The sequence below is a fragment of the Micromesistius poutassou genome (genome assembly GCF_964030765.1).
Source record: "Micromesistius poutassou genome assembly, chromosome: 5".
Lineage (NCBI taxonomy): Eukaryota > Metazoa > Chordata > Actinopteri > Gadiformes > Gadidae > Micromesistius > Micromesistius poutassou.
This window is the reverse complement of record NC_140275.1, coordinates 1,207,660-1,222,578: the sequence shown is the minus strand read 5'-3', so window position 1 is coordinate 1,222,578 and position 14,919 is coordinate 1,207,660. Positions and strand designations below refer to the sequence as shown.

General features: G+C 48.5%; 1 pseudogene across 1 annotated transcript in view; it reads left to right on the top strand.

Annotated features, from left to right (window-relative positions):
* The first annotated feature begins 3,746 nt into the window (after nt 1-3,746).
* LOC311343921 (transcriptional activator MN1 pseudogene) overlaps nt 3,747-14,919 on the top strand; it is a 13,008-nt pseudogene continuing 1,835 nt past the window's right edge. The window contains exons 1-3 of the transcript XR_014684126.1: nt 3,747-4,564; nt 4,679-8,064; nt 8,221-8,416. The product of XR_014684126.1 is annotated as a transcriptional activator MN1 pseudogene (transcript). The remainder of the gene's footprint in view (nt 4,565-4,678; nt 8,065-8,220; nt 8,417-14,919) is intronic.

Sequence of the window (14,919 nt, the reverse complement as noted above, 5' to 3'; positions counted from 1 at the left end):
GCTCAGACTAGCGGGAACCGGCTTGACACCGACACCCAAGCATCGAGAGCACAAGTCGCTTGTGCGACACATAACAGGACGTTATTATGCACATAAAGTGGATGAACCAATATTTGTTATTCTTCTTGGAGGTGCTGGCGGTGTCAGAGCCCTCATTATGTGACCTTCTCTTCCCTGTGGGCAGCAGGTTAAACCAAGTGGGCGGCGGCGGTGGGGGGGGGGGGGGGGATAGAGGGGATATTTTTCTTCATTCCCAGTTATTTCGGGTGTGCTCTGGAGCGGCAGTGATGTCAGACCGGCTTCCTCGTCTTCCGAGGTTGGGCCAAGTCTGGGCCCTAGAGATTCTCCGTAGAGTCTTTCCTGTTGTTCTGGGAGCAAGAGAGGAGGGATCAGCCTGGGGTCCATGTGACCACAGGGACTGGGGATGTGTTGGGTGGTGGTGGGGTGGGTGAGGGAGGGTCTCTATAGCATTGCCCTCCCCCTTGGTACAATGGTGTTCCCCTGGATGACAGATGCTGCTTAACCCCGCTGACCCGCGGAGCTGCGGTGTCCCGGATGAGTGACAGGCCGGTGGCAAGCGCTCACGAAATAAACCCGCTGATAGGACGCAATCCCCCCCCGGCCAGGGAGGGCACTGCCTCTTCAGGCCTACCTCCTCACCCCCCCCCGACACCACCCAGTCACCCATGGTAATATATGTCTATCTGCGCTGAGAAGCTCTGTTAACTGTGGGATTTAAGCGTAGAGGAGGAGGGACACTCACTCCTGTTATCTTGTCCTATTGAGACCAACATTGAGACAGATTGACTACTAAATCACAATAGAAAAGAGCCGCATTGTGACAGTGCTGCGCAGCCTCTAGACCGTCCATAGAAGCACCAGCGCTGTCGTTATCACTGGGGATATCTAGCTTTGGGGAATGCCGTTTGGGTTTTGGAACTCGTACGCTTCTATTTGAAGAGACTGCCGACGCATATGCAATACATTCTGTTAGGAGGCCTGCTGTTCTTTATCCTCTGATGAGTAATAGGAGTCGACTTTCAATTGTGTTTGGTCTAGGTTGAGCGTTGTCCATGCAGGAAACACACACGTTTGTAATTTAGGCTGTACGTTTACGCTGTAAACACATTGGATGTATACAATATATTATATTAGGTACATTTTAAATAATTCTTCATGTTTCTGCTCTACTTTGGTGGAGGAACATCTAGTAAACCCAGAGCTGAGGAGCAGGTTTTGTAAGGTGATGGAAATAACTCACATTTGGTACTCATTTAATTATTAACACACAAAGCCCGGTACCCTTTCCATTACAGCCCTCTCACAAGCCCGCTACGCTTCCCAGTGTAAAAAAAGCTCTAATTATTTTTCCCTGCAGTCTTTGAAACTTCCATTTTTTTCAGGGCCTGTATTTGTGTGCCGTTTGTTTGTAAAAACACAACAAAGAAATGAACAATAATCTAAACTGTAATACATGGTTTTTTTTGGCCTTTTTGTTTTATTGTCTTTAAACGTCTAGTTGAAATATAAAAAAGGTGACGTAATTCACGGGTAGGTAGAGCCTCATATATTGAATTGCCTGTAATAAGTAGTATGCTGCTTGTATTGACTATCTGGGGATTCTTTGACAAATTCATATTTAAAAAAGGAATATTAACCTAGCACATAATTATTTATATAGACAATAAGGCATAACTGGTGTTTACACTAAACTTTTTATTTAGTTTTAAATTGAATCAATGAATTAACATTTATTATCAGCCGAAGGCTTATTATTAATCCTACCGCGTCTGTTTGACTTCCGGTAGCCTCGTCTCGTTCTTTCTTTATTTGATTATATTTTGTACAACGCATAAGGGTATACGCTCGATGAATGAAAGCATTGGTTTTTTTATCACAAATATCAAACCATTGTTTACACGATTAAAGAACACTTTATACAGCCCGTACATAAAGTAAACACATTCGTATCCGTCTTTGTGTTTCCAAATTAATTGGAGATCAATGTAAGTGGACGGTGGCGTTCCGCCTCGATCCGCTAGGTGGCACTGTGCCTTCTCCACAGAAGTCCCCTTAACGCGGCCCTTGTGCCGTGCAGACCGCAGTAAAGGGACACCGAGCACACCTAAAACATAATAGGCCTGTATTTGGGGATAAATAAAGGTAGCGTACATTTTATAGGCCTATAAAGTTGTTTTTTTTTCCGGGAAAAGTGTGTAGCCCGTATACAGCAAATATGCTTATATATTTCACTATAATATAAAGGCATATGCGAGGACCTTTGCCTGTTTAAGCTTCGGTTCACGTTTCCTGTGCGAATATCAAATCATTCAATATTAATAAATAGAGCTACATATCAAAACAGCCAACGCCTTTTCATCATCAAGGTGTAAGCACCTTAATAACAACAACTACGTAACAACGATATACCTACATTTAATAAGTAACCTTTTAGTATGATATTTTGCCTATTTATTCATCAAAAGACCTACCCCACACCACATTTATTTTCAATATTTTCATACGTGAATATTTCTTATTGCATGAACATTGGTGCTCGACTGTAATGAAAGGTAGGACGCATTAAACTGTTATTAATGATTTGTTAGTTTCACATGGCTATGGTCGTGGTAAATATAAAGGGGGAATACGGCGTGATTGTCCACACATGAAAATTTGGAGCAATCATATTCCCTCTCAGATGTGATAATACGTAGAGAATTTATTGATTTCATGGATCGATTGATTGATTGATTATCGGCAATGTGGCCCAATGCGATCCGCTTGATTCAGTCCGTTCAGATAGTCTTTTAAGGAGGACCTTCTCCTCAGGGACGCATTGGCCTAATCTACGGAAACGCTCTCATTGCAGAGCAGACCCACACGCCTACACACCTCCACGTCCATAAGCACCGGAACAACACGATCACGATCACCATGATCACACACATGCATAACATAATTAACCCTGTTGTGTGGTGTTTGCTGCACAATAAGATGCACATTACAGCGATACGATGCAATTAGGATGTTTATTTAAGTCTCGTGCGTTCATAAGTGTTGTGAGTGCGACCGCTTTTCATTACGACACAGCGTTGTACATTTACATGACTGCTTGGATACAAAAGAAGCCTATAAAAAAAAAATGCTGCTCGGATTTCCCAAAAAAATAGCAAACGTCTTGTGCAACAATCATTTCTATTTGTCACACGACGAAACCATCGCCTATCAACGTGCTCCCTCCGAGCTAAACGGTGACTTATATTTGAATAGTCGTACAATTAATCAGCAGCGTTGATTAATCGCTCTAATAACTGGCAACATAATTATTTATACAATTCAGCCTACTTACGCGTCTCGTAGGCCAGGCCTATTTGATTAACACTGAGAATAGTTATTGTTGGGTCATTAGGGAAAAACTATTATGTAGCCTGTACTAGGCCAACCGTTACTACGTGGTAATGTGTTGGCCTATTTACTGTATGAATTGTTGGCATTTGTAAAATCGCCCCAAATTAATAGCTTTCATGAACATGTCAATACTCGAGATTGACATTTAGAAATGCCGTTTTGCACACAGCCTCTGCAGTCAACTCCGCGGACCACCTTAACAAATCCTCCCGCCCCCAAAGCTTTTCTCCTGCGCTGTGATTGGTGGATATCCCATGGATGGAAGTGGTTGCAGAAATGCAAAACTTGTTGCTGGCTCCCTGGACGCGTTGATCTCACACAGCGCAAAGCGCGAGGCCAGAGTGTGTTCTGTCTGTGAATCGTTCCCAGCTGGATTAGACCACACCAGACCTGGGAGTTGGGGGACGCACGCAACGAAACACAGCGACACACTGTAAAGGAGAGTCTGCATGGTAGTGGGAGCGCTTATTGCGCTGACGCGAAGGGCCAGGCGCCGGTGAAGGATGCTGTTCTGGAGCCGCTCGGCGGTGGCAGAGCGCGGGTAGTTATATGCCCATTGCTCGGGACTGAGTGCGCGCAAGAGCCGACCCCTCCGGTTCCTCCGGCGCGTTTGGATTGCCGTTGGTTTGGACATTCTGGACAGTTTGGACTTTGACTCAATTACTGCTTAATCGTGGTTGGGATTTTAATGACCACTTATAGGCATTTAAAACACAATTCCACAGCCGTTTGAAGCGATTTTTTGTTGCAAAGCTCCAAGTGGACTTTTTCCGTCTCCAACATGGAACTCGCCGAAACCTGGACATATTGGGACGTTTGACATCGAAAAGCAGCCGTAAAGAGACAAATAAAATAGTTTTTTTTTCTAAATTTCGTCTTTTTCTAAACCCTGTGTTTGGCAAGTTGAAAAGAGATTAGTGTCGTTTTTGTCATGAAGAATTGCGCACAGATAACTTTGGAATACGACAAGTCTCGAGACTGATAAAGAAGATTGTGCTCGTTTGCCTAATATACTGACATAATAAAAAACAAAAAGGGACAAATACGCACAAGAAAACTGACATTTTACGCGCGCCCTTGGACACTGAATTTTCCTTCGGAGTCGGAGAAGTTGGAAAAAAACAATTTAATAAGAACAATGAGAATTGATTTGGTGAGTCCATAGATTTTAAAAAATAATAATTTGATTTGCATCTGCTGGTACAACAATTTTTCATATTTGCATAAATAATATAGTTGTCCCCTCTATTTTTGTTTTTGGACACAGACGGATAAACAGACAGTGTGCCTATGCCTGGCGAGGTAGCTGTCATGTTGGATTGATAATAGGGGAGTATGTTTGGGCTGGAACAGTTTGGATCCAAGATTAATAGCAGAAACCCTGGCCTGTCAGAGAGAAACATAAACCAACCAAGACTGAACATGGGTTCACATTATAAAAGCCCCAGTTTTCACACTGGTGGCCCTCCCGGATCGGTGGAAGCGGGCATGGGCCCTTTAAACGAGCCGCCGATGCTCGGACTCAACATGAACATGAACGGAGAGCAGTACGGAGGCTTTCACTCACGGGGACACGCTGACATGCATGCGGGCGGTGGACTTCAGCAGCAGCAAGGACCCATGCATGGATTTTTTAACAACCAACCTCATCAAGGACACCCACACGGCCACCAACCGCACCCCCACCAACACCATCCTCATTTCAGTGGGAATTTCGGGGGCCCAGACTCAGGGTCATCCTGCCTGCATGGTGGCAGGCTAATGGGCTACAACAACAACGGCATGGGCCCACAGCAGGGCTTCGGAGAGGGGTTTGATCCCCTCGCTGAGGGCCAGGCCGGGGACGGGTTCCCACCGCAGCAGCAGCAGAGGTCCAACAACATGCCTGACTTCCAGCACCACGGCCCTCCGAGCGGCAACCACGCCGTGCCGGCCCCGTGTCTGCCCCTGGACCAGTCCCCCAACAGGGCCGCCTCCTTCCACGGCCTCCCTTCCTCCTCGTCCTCCTCCTCCGAGTCCCACAGCCTGGAGCCCCGACGGATGCCCAACCAGAACGCCGTGGAGGGCCTAGAGTACAGCTTCCCCAACGAGCCGCCGTCCGGACACTTCGACGTTCCCGTGTTCTCCCCGTCCGATTCCGAATCCCACTTTGGGCCCGGGCGGCCGGTGGTGGTGGGGGGGAACTTCCCCGGGAACCCCGGAATGCCCCGGACCCCGGGCATGCAGGGGGGCATCTCCAAGGGCCACCAGCCCCCGCCGCCGCCGCCCCAGCAGCCCCAGCCGCCGCCGCAGCACGGCGTGTTTTTCGAGCGCTTCGGAAACGGCCGGAAGGTTCCGGTGGGAATGGAGCCTGGCGTTAATGCCAGACACCCCCTCCTGCAGCAGCAGCAGCAGCAGCAGCAGCAGCAGCAACAACAACAACAACAGGCGGGCTTGATTGCCAGACAGAACTCATGCCCCCCTGGACTCCCCCGCCCCCCCCACCCGGAGCCCGGCTCCTCCAACCCCAACATTCTGGACGGCGGGGTCATGATGCCCGGCCAACACAACCAGTTTGAGTATCCGATTCACAGACTGGAAAATAGGGGCCTGCATCCCTACGGGGACCCCATGTTTAATATGCAACAGCCCGCCCCCCCACCGCCGTCCCAGCAGCCCCCCAACCAGAGGCTGCAACACTTTGACTCCCCTTACATCAACATGGCCAAAAGGCCCCGGTTCGAGTTCCCCAACGCGCACGGCGGCGGCGGCGGCGGCGGCGGCGGCGGCGGCGGCGAAGGTTGGGGCGGGGGCATAGAGAGCCACCTCTCCCCCTCGGCGTACCCGGGTCTCCCCGGGGAGTTCACCCCGCCTGTGAGCGAGGGCTTCCCCCCGGGCCCGCTGCAGCACGCCGGCCCCGACCAGCAGTCCCTGCAGCAGCGGCAGAACGCGGCCATGATGATCAAGCAGATGGCCTCCCGGAACCAGCAGCAGAGGATGCGGCAGCCCAGCCTGCAGCAGCTGGGCCACCACGGCGAGGTCCCCCCGGGCCCCATGGGCCACGGCGGCCCCGTGGGCGGCATGCCCCAGCCCAACTTCGACAGGGAGAACGGCGGCAGGATGCCGGGCTTCGACGGGCAGAACCCTCACGTCTCCCAGGAGAACGCCTGGTTCTCGGGGCCCCACCAGCCCGGGGAGATGATGTCCCGGCGCATGGGCGGAGCCGGCAACGAGCCGGGCGGCGGCGGCGGCGGCCACGACATCGGGCTGCAGCAGAACGGGGCGGGGATGATGTTCCGCCCGGGGATGGGCATGCAGGAGCCCATGAGGCTGCCCGGAGACGGCCACGCGCCGGCCCTCCACTCCCCGGGAATGCACCCCCAGTTCGGCGGCAACATGGGCAACCTCTCGCAGATGCAGTCCCCGGGCGTGGGGCACCCCAACGCGCCGGAGAGGAGGCCCGGAGCGGACTTCCCGGCGCCCCCTATGGGAGCTCAACCGACGTTCCCCTACGGTGGGGGCAACCGTCAGGGGGCGGCTCACAGCAATCCCCAGGGGGTGACCACCTCCCCGGGGAGCTACCCTCCCCAGTCTGAGTTCCCCCCGGGCCAGCGGTCCTCAGTGAGTAAGCTGGGAGCTCTTTCCTTGGGGAATTTCAGCAAAACCAGCACTAAAGACAATGTTTTCGGCCAGAGCTGCCTGGCGGCCCTGTCCACGGCCTGCCAGAACATGATCGCTAGCCTAGGGGCCCCCAACCTCAACGTAACGTTCAACAAGAAGAACCAGAACGAGGGCAAGCGAAAACTGAGTCAGACGGAGCAGGACATTAATAGCAGCGCGGCTAATGGGACTGGCAGTGCTGCTCCCGAATATTTTCAGAGCGGCACTTCCCAGAACAGCCAGATGCCTGGCACTGGGAATAGCAACACTAAGCCTGCGAGTCAAAGCCAGACGGTGCAGGGGGAAGCCAGTGCCCTCTCTCCAAATTACAACATGGACGCTACCCCTTGCATTGAGGGGAAGGCAGCAACAGGGAGTGGGAGAGGGAGAGGGAGGAGAAAAAGGGACAGCGGACACGTGAGCCCTGGCATTTTTTTTTCCTCTGACAATGGAAACCCTGTTGTGAGTCCAGGCCAGCAGACCCCCTCGGCTGGCGTTGGGGAGAGGGGTGGGGGCACGCCCCACGAGAAACCGCTCCAGTCGCCCTCCTGGGGCAAAGGGGGAGACCTGATGCTGGGCGACCAGCCGGACCTCATGTCCTCGCTGGACAGCGGCATCCAGAGCGTCGCCAAGTCCGACGGCAGCTCGCCGCGCGTGGACTTTCCCGACGACGTGGTCGGCGGCGGCGGCGGCGGCCACTACGGCAACGAAGACGAGGTGTCCTCCAGTTCCGACCCGGGCGGCGCCTCGGCCAACAAGCCCGGCCGCAGCCCCCTCATGGCCTGCTCCCCCAAGCTGCAGCAGCGGGGCGGGGAGCACGGGCTGATGGGCGGACCCAAGCCCCTGGGAATGGGTATCAACAATCACACTACCTCGACACCTGATGGCTACGGCCTGAGTGGCGGTGGCGGCGGCGGCGGCGGCGGCGGTGGGGGAGGAGGAGGAGGAGGAGGAGGAGGAGGAGGAGGGGGCAACGGGCTGAGCCACCAGCCGGGCACACCTGGGATGGAGCAGGTACGCACGCCGTCCAGCACGTCTGGTCAGGATGAGATTCATCCTCTGGAGATTCTGCAGGCCCAGATCCAACTCCAGCGCCAGCAATTCAGTATCTCAGAGGATCAGCCTCTGGCCATGAAGAATAGTAAAAAAAATGGTGACTGTCCCTCGCAGAACGGAGACAGCGAGCTGGCGAGCTGCAGCCCGGATGCTGGGAAGAGCTCAATGGGTACTATTGACCTTGACACCCTCATGGCCGAGCAGCACGCCACCTGGTACGTGCCCAGTGACAAGGCCATGATGGACGGACCAGAGGACGACAAGGCCATGGCACTGTGGGACAAGAAGAGCCAGAACAACAGCAAAGAAGGTGAGCCAAATGTTATAGTTTTTTTTTGTTAACGATGAATATATTATTTCACTTCTATATTCCCCCCCCCTCCCCCACCCCCTCTTTCTTTTCACTCTTATACCTTTCTCTCTTTCTAACTAAGGACATGCAGGGGCAGTAAGGCTTCAGCTAGGCAATTGGATGTTTTTTTCATGGTTTCTTACAGTCTGTTCGCCGGCAAATGCTATTATAATGAGGGGAAAGGAAACTATATGGCCATTGGCAATCATTCTCACCTTTTGTCCGTGATGTGAGTCCATCTGTCTGGTTTTTGAGAGAGACACTCCATATTTAGATGAGTGTTTGGGTTTCAAAAATGACCAATAATAATCGCAGAATTATGTTGGTTTTGTCGTATTTAAAATAGGACTGCATTCTATATTTTGCATTCGGGAAAAGGAGGTCTCGCGAAAATACGTATCAGTCTATGAGCCTAGGGCTGTAGGCTATTAGATGAGATGGGTTAAAAAATATATATATATACAATAGGCTAATGTAGAGCGAAAATAATTTAAACCTCACTTTGTAGTTTATGCGGGGAAGTTGAATCGGGCTTTTCTGGTTGTGTCGAGTGAATTGACGTCACTGTCATTTTTGCAGAGGAACTTAAAAACAAGAATGCGAAAAGTAAACATTTCCTGTGGTTATTTATCTCGGTTTCACGGTGAACGGCTACATGGAGAAGATTAATAGTTTTGTAAGGATGTGCGTTTGGCTCAGCGGGACTCCCCTCGCCTTGTACGTGTTTGTTTTGGTGCTACAATAGGATAATGCAGGAGTGGTGAAAGTGGATTGGGTTTGGATTGACAGGACAGGGTTCTCCAGATAAGCGCTAAAAAAAACATTTCCCTTTCCAGTGGCCTGTGTTGCTTTGGCTTAGTGTACAATAACCTATAATCTCACGGATAACAGATGAGGATATTATAATATTAGGCGCACTTATAATAATGCTTATAATAATAATGCTAATAATCTTATTATAAAAAATATAACAACTGTCATAATTATTTAGTAGGCTATGCTACCAACATTTGCGAATAAGTCACTAAAGTCGAGGAAGACTTTTGGAGAATAAACGGTAGGAAAGGGTTTTTCCAATTAAATTATAAATTAAAGATTAGTGTAATAATTTACAATGCACGTACTGTTATTTTAGGATTTACACGGTAGTCAATCAATACGTTATAATTGTTATTTTCATTTGTGTTTTATTTGAATTATAACAATAATCAAAGGCCTAAAATGCTATAATAACCACGTATAAAATAAATAATACTAATAAAATACTAATATATATATATAACATTAATAGTAATTAATAACGATTCATATTATCATTATTATTAAGCTCGTTATTATCATGCATGTTATTAGTTGAAAACGCATTTAACACCCATCACATTGGGACCTGAACAGTCTTACGCTCTTTATTCATTTATTATTTTTGCTTGACACTGGTTGCCCTTTATTTTTAACGACAAGTGAAAGCATTGATCGCGACGCTCCACTGCCACCAAAGAGGCGATCATTTAATCGCCTCGACCAGCGACGCCCGGGAGAAGCGCTCTCCCTCACGTCGTGAATAGGTAGCCCCCAGCGCGTGCTTCGCGGCGTCTCTTTGTTCTGGCGGTGGGAGCGGGAGAGGGGAGGGGAGGGGGTGAGGAGAGAGGAGAGGGAGAGAGGGGAGTCTGGAGTCAACACACATTGTTTGAGGAGACCGTGCAGTCAGCCCCTACGTAGACCCCGGCTCTGTCGCTCCCTGCGACTCATCTCATGTCTCTAGCGGGGCTCGGTCGGCTTCGCTCCGGAGGTAGAGTTGTAACCGGGAGGTTGCTAGTTCGATCCCCGGCTCCGACTATAGCCGAGTGTCGAGGCGTCCCTGAGCAAGGCACCTCACCCTAACTGACTCACGACGAGCCTCGACTCCGCCGTGTGTGTGTGTGTGTGTGTGTGTGTGTGTGTGTGTGTGTGTGTGTGTGTGTGTGTGTGTGTGTGTGTGTGTGTGTGTGTGTGTGTGTGTGTGTGTGTGTGTGTGTGTGTGTGTCGTACAACGCGTCTACTAAATGTCGTGAATGTAAAAGTGAATGTAGCGGTGATAACAAAAGCCTGGGCCCATGTTATGTTACACAAAAAAACCGACTAGGAATTCTCTCTATTCTGCTTTCGACTTCAGGTATCCGCTTTTTTTTTTGCGTCTTCTCCACTCGGTGCATGCGCAGTGTCGTATATATTTTTTCGCGGGCTCCCATCTCTTCTTCTACCCCCCCCCCGCCCCCCACCACCACCCCCCACCCCCCACCACCACCCCCCACCCCTGCTCGAGCACAACGCACGCGGAGCGATCGATAGCTAGTTAGCACAAATCAGGAGGCTTGACAGCTTCTCATTTGAGTGCTTCAGACAGCGAAGATGAAAAAGGGTGGAGGTGTGGGGGTGTTGGTGGTGGGGGTGGGGGGGGGGGGGGGGGGGGCTGGGAGATGAATTCCTGCTAGGCGGGATGGTGCAAAATAACATGATCATTTAGCATAAGTCCAAGTCTTCTGATAGGATGAATTATAATGTAAACCCGGTGGTTAAGGTGTTATTTTTTGTCGTATAAGAGCAGGCTCAAATTCCTCAGCAGTGGAATGGGTTTACGTTTCCCAATTTGGCTTATCCCCTGGATCACTATTAATCACTGGGGAATTGTGGCCGAATTAAATAGTTTAACTTAACGGATGGAAATAAGGTAATTCCTTCTTTTAAGGTGGTCTTAATTAGAATTCCTCATCAATACGGCTTTACAATGTGTTGAATTTCTTCTGGGTTTGGAGAGACGAGATAAGCACATCAAAGCTGAGCGTTATTTTATTGTATATGTTTAAAAGACCGCTTTTAAACGCTATGTTAACCTACCAGTGCAGTTTTTAGGTTGAGTATATGGCGAGTACACATCTATAAGTGGTTTTATTATTCCGCAGTCAATCCATTTGACTGCTGAGAGCGTGAGGGAATGACCTGTGAACTTAATGGAGAGGCAGAATAGATTGCTCCATAATTGTTTTATTTTTATTTTTTTTACTATATGGATTTAAACGATATGTTTATATTGACTTTAACTGTTTTTACTTCAGCATCTGGAGTACGGCTTTCGGTTTTGGGTATAATTACGCATATTTGGTCAAAGTAGAAAAAAAACGACAACCCCGATTTGGCGGTCGTAGATTGGCATCCATAAGAGTTTTCATCATTTCTGCGTCTTTGTGGCTGAGCTCTGACTCATCCCTCCAGTCTTTGTGCAGACAAACTTCCACGGAAATATTCCGGCTTTGGGGTGGAATTTGTTTTGCAGGTGTGTCTGCAGCCAAGTGTCTAACGACGGCCAAGGCTTCAGAGATGACACTTTTAATAAATTCAGTATTATTCTGCTGGTGACCCCGCGAATAAAAAAACACACACACACACACACACACACACACACACACACACACACACACACACACACACTACACACACACATCACACACACACACACACACACACACACACACACACACACACACACCACTGGCGTCAGACCTGCTGAACTGGGCTGACTGGACCGTAGGCGACGTTGAGAAAGAAGTCCATGGGAACTCTTTGGCTCTGTTGCTGGTCCCAGTTCACCCTCGCCCAGGTCCCAGTGTGACTATTTAGGAGCGATGTGTGTGCACTGTAGTAATCGCCCCATTTGGTCCTATGGCCCTTTGGCTTCCTCTGTCATCGATGCGGTGTGTGTGTGTGTGTGTGTGTGTGTGTGTGTGTGTGTGTGTGTGTGTGTGTGTGTGTGTGTGTGTGTGTGTGTGTGTGTGTGTGTGTGTGTGTGTGTGTGTGTGTGTGTGTGTGTGTGTGTGTGTGTGTGTGTGTGTGTGTGTGGTTTAGCCTCTAAGACACTGTAATACATGCTCCTCTAAGCCCGGGGCCTGAGGGGGCTTAGAGCCAGTTTAACCATGAAGAAGGTTGTAACCCCGCTGAGGCTACATGGGAGGGGAGGTCGGCGGTGGAGGAGGAGGAGCAGGTCGTTATTCAACCCGACACATTCCCCTTCAACCGTATCAGCTCGTAATATTTCCCTTTTCTTATTTATTGGCTGCTCTGGCTTTTTTTTTTTTTTTTTTTTTTCTTGAATTAAGAAAAAATAAAAAAGTAAGGGTTGAATTTGGAAGTGTGTGCTCGACAGATAAGAGCCAGGGAGAAGGCGTAGGAAGTTAGGGTGATTTCAACTTTTCTTTGTGTGCCCAAGGCTATTGATAACTTTTTTTTTTGGGTTATCTAACCCGTCATTCTTCAGAGTTAGCGGAGTATTTTCACTTTTCGCTGCTGTTGACTACTTCTATTGTATGAAGTTGATGTTCTAATATCAAAGGACAGATTTGCCAAAAGGGCACGGAATATTAATTTTACCTCAATCCAATTCACTTGGTTAAAACAAATGTATTGTTACCCCTTGTTCCTTTTTCTGATTTGATAATCGTAGGTTTTTCACAGGATACTTCAAATCAAATGCATATAATTACGGACTATATAGAACAGAATAACACTCATATTCACAAATCCTTTCTGTCTCTTATAATCAACATACTTGACTTTATAGAAAGAGAAAGATAATCCTTATCATAGCAATTAGCCTTTGTATAATAATGCATATTTACAGATTCATGGTGGCTTGATTATATAATTACGTACATACTCATGCATGTATGCCAGATAATCCGCAAGATAGTTGATGAATTAGATTTTGGATTTAATTTAACAGAAAAGGCTTCCATAAATAGCACTTCAAATCAATTTGCAAATCCATTTGTTAATTTCATCACTAGAAATCGGCTACCAGAATGAGTCTTTGAGTGCAACCAGAGTGAGGCTAGATCTTTCCTTCATATGCAAACATTTGGGCCCTCCAGAAGTCTCTCTTTATCTTGAATATGTCTAGAATATGTTCACTTGTTCCTTAGTGAATTCTTACAACCCGAAAAAAAAAGCGAATTGATCAAGGTTGTCATATGAAATGAAACCAATATCAAAGCGTGTGCATGTTGTCACGGCCATGCAAAGTGCAGGTTTGGAATACTAGATGTTTGTTTGTTTGTTTGTTTGTCTGTCGGCAGTTGCTGTAGACAAAGTGTTCATGCCTTTGGACACACTGTCAGAATCCATGTCCCAGACCTAATCTCCGCCACACACTCCATTAATTGTAACGCGGTGACGATATCTCAAAGTCTATTCACTTCAGATTTGAAATAGTGCAGGGCAGGGGAAAAAACACAACAATACGTGTTTGTGCACGCTCGCACGCGTGTGTGTGTGTGTGTGTGTGTGTTTGTGCGCGTGTGCTCCTGTGTGAACGTGTATGTGCGTGTATGAGGATCTGTGTGTGTGTGTGTGTTGTAAACACTGCAGTCGAGCCTCGGTGACAGTCAAAGGGAGCCTATTAACAGCGCGTGTGTGTGTGAGCGATGTGGGGTTGGAGGATGCTCCGAGGTGCCAGGCCGGATGCAGCTCGTCTGGTGTCTCACTCTCTCCTGGGAGGAGGAGGAGAGCGTGGAGAGAACTAGAACGTGTCCCAGCATGAGGTAAATAATCTTCTCCAATGGGTCGAGTGATGGGGAAGGGGGGGTGGGCAGGGGGGTGGGCGGGGGGGGGGGTGAACTTAACTCGGAGATGGGGAGGAGATCACTGCTGCAGTGTTTCAAGACGTCGGCATAAAAATCAGCCGCACGCGTCAAACTGCATCGCCACGCTCGTGTTAAATGAGAATTCCCACCCGCCCAAAATAAATACTTAAAAAGTATGGAAATAAGCGAAAGCAGGAAAGTGTTATACCAAAAAAAGTGGGTTTCATATTCATAAGTGTTGTGTAAGTGTGCTAAGTTGTGTGTGCGTGTGCACGTGTACTTCTTGCGAGTGTGTGTGTCTCTAGGTTGTGTTGACGTTGTCGAGCGGCCAGCGGCAATTATGTTACGGTTTGGAAATATCTTTATTTTAGATATTCTTTCGCCATACTGGTAGTCAGTCGTCAGGCAGTTTTTAATTTGTACTGACGAATTCGACAAGTGAGTTATGACACCGGAGCCGTTTTGCCGTGGGAGGGAGAGGTGTGGAGGCTGATACAGGCTGGAGTCAGGGAGATGGAATTCTCTCTTTTTTCTTTTTTTTGGCCTTTTTCTGAAGACGTGTTTTGCCCTTGAGGTTGCTCTGGAGGAAGGTTGACGATGGCGTCATTGTAAGAAAAACGATGAATTTTATTTGCACTTCCATTCTCGGGAACGCCGCACATTCTCAAAAAAAAAAGGTCTGTGTTGATTTTCATCTCCCATCAAAACAGCAGTATTAATCACACTTGTGGAACTAAAAATGTTTTAATCAATTTATTTCCTGTTTTAAAGTTAAATATAAAAAAAAAAACGTGGCACAATTCACGGCCAAAGGAAAAGTGTTTAGTGTGTTACAGTGTTACAATCAAA